This window comes from Bubalus bubalis, chromosome X (genome assembly GCF_019923935.1).
Source record: "Bubalus bubalis isolate 160015118507 breed Murrah chromosome X, NDDB_SH_1, whole genome shotgun sequence".
In the NCBI taxonomy this organism is placed as follows: domain Eukaryota; kingdom Metazoa; phylum Chordata; class Mammalia; order Artiodactyla; family Bovidae; genus Bubalus; species Bubalus bubalis.
In genome coordinates, this window is record NC_059181.1 from 92,480,575 (window position 1) to 92,486,940 (window position 6,366).

The window sequence follows — 6,366 nt, forward strand, 5'->3', positions numbered from 1 at the left end:
GCTCCCAAATCACTGCAGATGGTGATTGCAGCCATGAAATTAAAAGACGCTTACTCCTTGGAAGGAAAGTTATGACCAACCTAGATAGCATATTCAAAAGCAGAGACATTACTTTGCCAACAAAGGTCCATCTAGTCAAGGCTATGGTTTTTCCTCTGGTCATGTATGGATGTGAGAGTTGGACTATGAAGAAAGCTGAGCGCCGAAGAATTGATGCTTTTGAACTGTGGTGTTGGAGAAGACCCTTGAGAGTCCCTTGGACTGCAAGGAGATCCAACCAGTCCATCCTAAAAGAGATCAGTTCTGAGTGTTCATTGGAAGGACTGATGCTGAAGCTGAAACTCCAATACTTTGGCCACCTGATGCAGAGAGCCGACTCATTTGAAAAGACCCTGATGCTGGGAAAGATTGAGGGCAGGAGGAGAAGGGGACGACAGAGGATGAGATGGTTGGATGGCATCACCGACTCAATGGACATGGGTTTGGGTGGACTCCAGGAGTTGGTGATGGACAGGGAGGCCTGGCTGCTGTAGCTGTTGACCTTCAACAATCCCTGAGGGAGTTCAGGGTGGAGTGAGGCAGTCTGTGCTCCAGGGAATCTGGTGGGACAGGTCTTTAGATAGTTGGATGTTTTTAGGAACAGATTTTATGATCTCAATCCTTACATCTCCTCATATCTAGAGAAGCACTAAATCCCTTCATGGTGCCATCAGACCCTCATGACTAACAAAAATCCTTTTGTAAAATGAATACTTCATGGTACTGAACTCCCCCTTCACCAAAACCTTGTATATTGACTTTCCCCCACTGCTGCTTTGGAGCAGTCTCTCAGAGCTATCTGAGATGCTGCCTCCCAGGCTGCAGTCCTCATTTTGCCCCAAATAAAACTTAACTCACAACTCTCAAGTTGTACATCTTTTTTTAGACGACAGTACTTATCCCTCTCTTCCTTTTTAGATAAATGGTAGCATATTATAGTAATACTTGCTTTTCTCCACCTATTTTTTTTCCACCTTAACAATATACCAAGGAGTCATTCCAAAGTAGAATATAGAGTATATATTCCTCATTCTTTTTACAGCTTCATAATACTCTCAGTCCTTTACTGATGAATTTTTTGGGTAACTTTCTGCCATTATATATAGAACTGCAGTGAATAGTCTACTTCATGTTCCTTATTGTATTTTTGCCAGTGTATCCTTGGGATACATTCCTTGAAGTGGGATTACTGGGTAAAGGGGAAAATGCCATATGTAATTTTGCAAGATTTGACAACTTCCCCTCCACTGGGCTTCCCTGGTGGCTCAGACGATAAAGCGCCCGCCTGCAATGCAGGAGACCCAGGTTTGATCCCTGGGTTGGGAAGATCCCCTGGAGAAGGAAATGGCAACCCACTCCAGTATTCTTGCCTGGAGAATCCCATGGACAGAGGACCCTGATAGGCTACAGTCCATGGGGTCGCAAAAAGTTGAATACAACTGAGCGACTTCACTTTCTTTCACTTTCTTTCCTCCACTGGGGTGGTACTATTTTACATTCCCATGATCAAAGCATGGGAGTTCCTGTTCACAGCATCACCAAATACTATGTGGTCAAACCTTTGACTTTTTGCCAATCTGATAAGTGAGAGATTATATCTCATTTTTGTTTTAATTTATACTTTTCTTATTATGAGTGAGGTTGAATATTCTTTCATATATTTAAGTCATTTATATCTTTTTTTCTGAGAAGTGTCTTGACAGTTTAGAAAATATATTCAATATGTTTCAATCTCTTACAGTCTTTTAAAAATATTTATTTATTGACTGTGCTGGGTCTTAGTTGTGGCATGCAGGGTGTGAAATCTTTAGTTGCAGCATATGGGATCTAGTTCCTTGACCAAAGACCAAACCCAGGTCCCTTGCATCAGGAGTGTGGAGTCTTAGCCACTGGACCACCAGAGAAGTCCCTCTTATGGTCTTTTTCTATGCTCAAGCTCTATCTTAGGCAGTGGAAGACTTGTCAGGTTATATCTTGTGTCCTTTTGACATGACCTCTGTATTCTTTTATTTTTTCCCCAGTAATCTTTGACAGCTTCTTCACTAAACGATGGGCTTCCCTGGTGGCTCAGAGGCTAAAGTGCCCGCCTGCAATGCAGGAGACCCAGGTTCAATCCCTGGGTTGGGAAGATTCCCTGGAGAAGGAAATGGCAACCCATTCCAGTATTCTTGCCTGGAGAATCCCATGGACAGAGGACCCTGATAGGCTACAGTCCATGGGGTCGCAAAGAGTCGGACACAACTGAGCAACTTCCCTTTCACTTTCACTTTCTTTGCTAAATGATATGACAAGATATTCTAGACTTATATTGTACATTAAATACCTCAGAACTGGCATCAGTCATTTCTCTAAGCTGCTGACAGAATGATAATTCTATTTGCTAAGCCTCATAACCACATACACATTCATAGCACTTATCATTACCTGACATTATGGTGTATATTGTCTGCTTCATCCTCTACACCTTTAGAATTTAGTATGTAAGCTGCATAGAGGGAAAACATTTTGTTTTGTTCACTAATGTATCTCGAACACCTAGAACAAAGCCTGATACACAGAGGTCGTCAAAACCTGCTTCATGGGCTTCCCTGGTGGTCCAGTGGTTAAGATTTCTATGCTTCATCTGAAGGGGGTATGGGTTCAATCCCTGGTCTGAAAATTAAGATGCCACATGTCAAGAGGCCAAAAATAAAAAAAATAATAATATTAAAAAACTCCCGCTTCTTTCCATTTACCAGAGGTCATGATTGCAGCCCTCTGTATGAAGAGATGGGTGATCATCCAGAGACTGAGCTCAAGTCACTGTCATTCATTCATTCATTCATTCATTCTAATGTACTGAGTGGGTGGTATGTTATAGACAATGTTCTAGGCAAGATGGCAATGTTTGTATTAAGCCTATGGCTCAAGTGAAACCTCTAGCCACACTGATCAGGCAGAAATGCTTCCTCTCCAGTGTTAAACTTTAGCTAAACTAATATGGCCAAGTAACCACCAGGAATAAAAGGAAATGGTGGGAGTATTTTCTTCTCTTAGGACTCCTCCTACAATGAAGTCACTTACACCAAAGTTTCATACATTATGCAAGTTTATGTATACTTTACCTATTGCTTACATTTCCAGATGCTGTCTCTGATATCTATATTCTATGTAGTGTATGTCAATATAGCTTATTCTATGTTAGTTTTATGTGAGAGAGAAAGCAGGGCAGGCCAGGACTAATGTTTGTTGAAGTCCTATTGTGTGCCAGACATTTAAAAATAGATCTTCTCACTATTATAGTCTCCTGGAAGATAAAGTCAGGAGGAAAAGAAAGCACATTTTTTAAAGACTGTATTTTTTTAGGACAGTTACAGCATTTTTTAAAAAGGAAATAGTATAAGGATTTTCTATTATTTTCCCAGCTCCAGGAGGTAATTTGTCTTAAAACACAGAAGTGTCAACAGATACCATTTGCAAAGGATTTCCCTTTTATTCCTCACACCACTGTGGTAAAGTGGGGGATTTTGTCATATCCACTGAGAAGACTGAGGTTCAGAGAGGTGATAACATATACAACTTTAGCAGTCATTTCTAGATTTAGAGCAGTGGTTCTCAAACTACCTTGTGTCATCTGTAGCTTGTATAAACACTCAACTCTGGTTGAGGGCCAAGAATATTATAACAAGTTCCTAGGTGATGCTGACGCTGCTGGTCTGGGGATCACAGCTGGAGAACTACTGATGAGAATAATAATAAACAAAAGTGACATTTACCTTTTATGAGTACCTGGAAAATCACCGCGAGCTGAGAGGACTGTGGAGATACGTGGCCTGGGGTCACAACCAAGGCGACACAGTGTGCAGTGTGCCCAGGCCCATGACTGGGGCCACAGACTTGGAGAGTGGCGGACACTATTCCACTCTCCTGAAGTGTGAGGGGACCAGTCACTGGTCCACAGAACAGTTCGTATAGCATTGTAATTTCACCATGTGGGGAGCCCTGTAGCTGAAGGATTAAGCCCCAGGCTCTCAAGATTTCCGTTGATCTTAAGAGCTCTTTGTCAAGCTACTTCTTATTCAACCCTTAATTCAGACCAGGCTATGGGAAATTAGGAGAGGTTAAGTAAATCAAGGAAACTGTCTTATAAATGCCTGCTCAGTAAACCAGTAATTCCAGAAACCTGGAATTACTCTAAAGCTTTCTCACTGTGTCCCAACGCTACAAGCTCTGAATACTCTAATCTCGCTGGGCAACCAATGGTGGCCAGGATAATGCTTTTCTGTTATTTTTTATAGTGAACTGTATTACTTTAAAAATTATTTATTTATTTAATTAAGAAATAATTGCATTTGTTTATTTTGGTTGCAGTGGATCTTCATTGCTGCGTGCAGGCTTTCTCTAGCTGTAGAAAGAGGGGGCTACTTTAGTTGCGGTGCATGGGCTTCTCACTGCGGCGGCTTCTCTTCTTACTGCAGAGCCTTCTCCCACAGTCTCTAGGGTGCTCCAGCTTCCATAGTTGTGGTTCCTGGGCTCCAGAGAATAGGCCCAGTAGTTGTGGTGCATGGGCTTAGTTGCTCAGAGGCATGTGAGATCTTCCTGGAACTAGAGATGGAACCCATAACTCCTTCATTGGCAGGTGGATTCTTTACCACTGAGCCACCAGGGAAGCCCAGCTGTATTACTTTTAAAGGATTCTATTACTGAAAAATTTAAAGCAGTCTATGACAAACAACAACATCCCAGCAAAGCTTGTCTGAAATGGTTAAATACTTGGAAATTATTTAGGGCTAATTCTCATGATATATGAAAGCATTCTCAGGAACCAAAATATAAAGAGATGAGCAAATGATGTTGCAGTAGGCAGCCTCTAAGACAGCTCCAGTGAACCTGAGCCTCCCTTCCTGAGTGGCGCCGGGAAGCTGGGGAACCCTTTCCTGGAGCCCGGAGCCTGTGACCGGAGCACCATGGGCTTCCTTTGTACACAGCCCGCCTTTGTCCTGAGAGGTCCTGGTGGAGGCACTAAGCAGTTCAAGGAAGCCAGACCCTGCCCCACTCCCAGGAAGAGAAAATTTCCACTACTGCAGCCGGCTTGTGACTCACACTGCCACCCCAACCAGTCAGAGGAGTCTTAAGTATGTGATTTGCCTGAATGTACAGTAGTGAGTTAGTCATACAAGTACATCATACACGAAAATGCTCTTGTATTTGAACAGTGAAAAGACCCTTTAAAAAGGTTTGATCTTGCTCTTTTTTTACCCATGGGTTCCTGGCTGCACGTTTCTCATTCACAATGTGGGCTGTTGCAGAATCTGAACCATGAGTTTCCAAAATACCATGACCAGATAGTCCAGGACTTCCATTTTTTCCCAAAATTAGTGACTGTGTTGGAATATTCATTTAGTTTGTCTGATCCAGACTCCTATAAAGGGTACATTGAAGACCTAAAGCCATATGACTTGGAAAAATGAAAGAATCTCACAGTTTGCCCTGATGAAGTGCCTTTTGAACAGAGAAGTCCAATTTATGTTGTATGTCATGTTTCTTATTGCCTTACTTCAAGCATGCAGTGCTGTGGATGATCCTGAGTTTGGCTATATCAGAGGAAACCCTTGTATTCATGTGAAAATGAGCAGAGTAATTGGATTAAAGCTTCAAAGAGAATCAACTATAGAATATATTTTGAAGGATGAAAACATAGCAACTGTATTAACTTATCTTCCCGATGGAATTAAAATATTTTCCATATTATGAGAAAAAAACTGCATATGAGGCATCTACAATCATTAGTTGCCATCTAGATTACCTTTGACCCATGGAGTACTGTCAAAAAAGTTACAGTGAAGTGCAAGGCAGATGGATTTTACTCAATCTAAAACATCAGGGTGTTCTTGACAATTTTTCAGGACGAATTGTGTTCAGAATCAGTGCGTGCCTAGTGATGAGTTAGGGTGTCTCCACAGACTAAATGTTGTGTTGTCTGTCTTTATTTTGTATCTGCTGGACCTGCCATTCTAGAATTATGAGATCACCTGGGACAAAGGCGGGGGTGCTACATGACACTGTGGTCACTTCATAATGTGCTTCCAGATCATAGTGTTCTATGTCTTTCAAAGTAACTGCCAGTTGCCTCTGTTGCCTGTTGAGCTTTATACAGGCAGCCGATAGGGACTGTGAACACCTGATTCTGAATATATAGAATGGGGGTCTTGTCCAATTTTTATGTGGTTTAATTGCCAAACATCTAAAGCTTAATGTGCTGCCCTATATAAATATTTTATAGATTTAACACTGGTTAACTGTCATATTTTGATGTCAGCAAAGTTTTAGGAGAGAAAATGGTACCTG

The 6,366-nt window shown here is 41.7% G+C and overlaps 1 pseudogene; it reads left to right on the plus strand.

Moving 5' to 3' along the window:
- Window positions 1–5,284: 5,284 nt before the first annotated feature.
- Window positions 5,285–5,991, plus strand: LOC102405240 (annotated as a pseudogene).
- The last annotated feature ends 375 nt before the right edge of the window (window positions 5,992–6,366 follow it).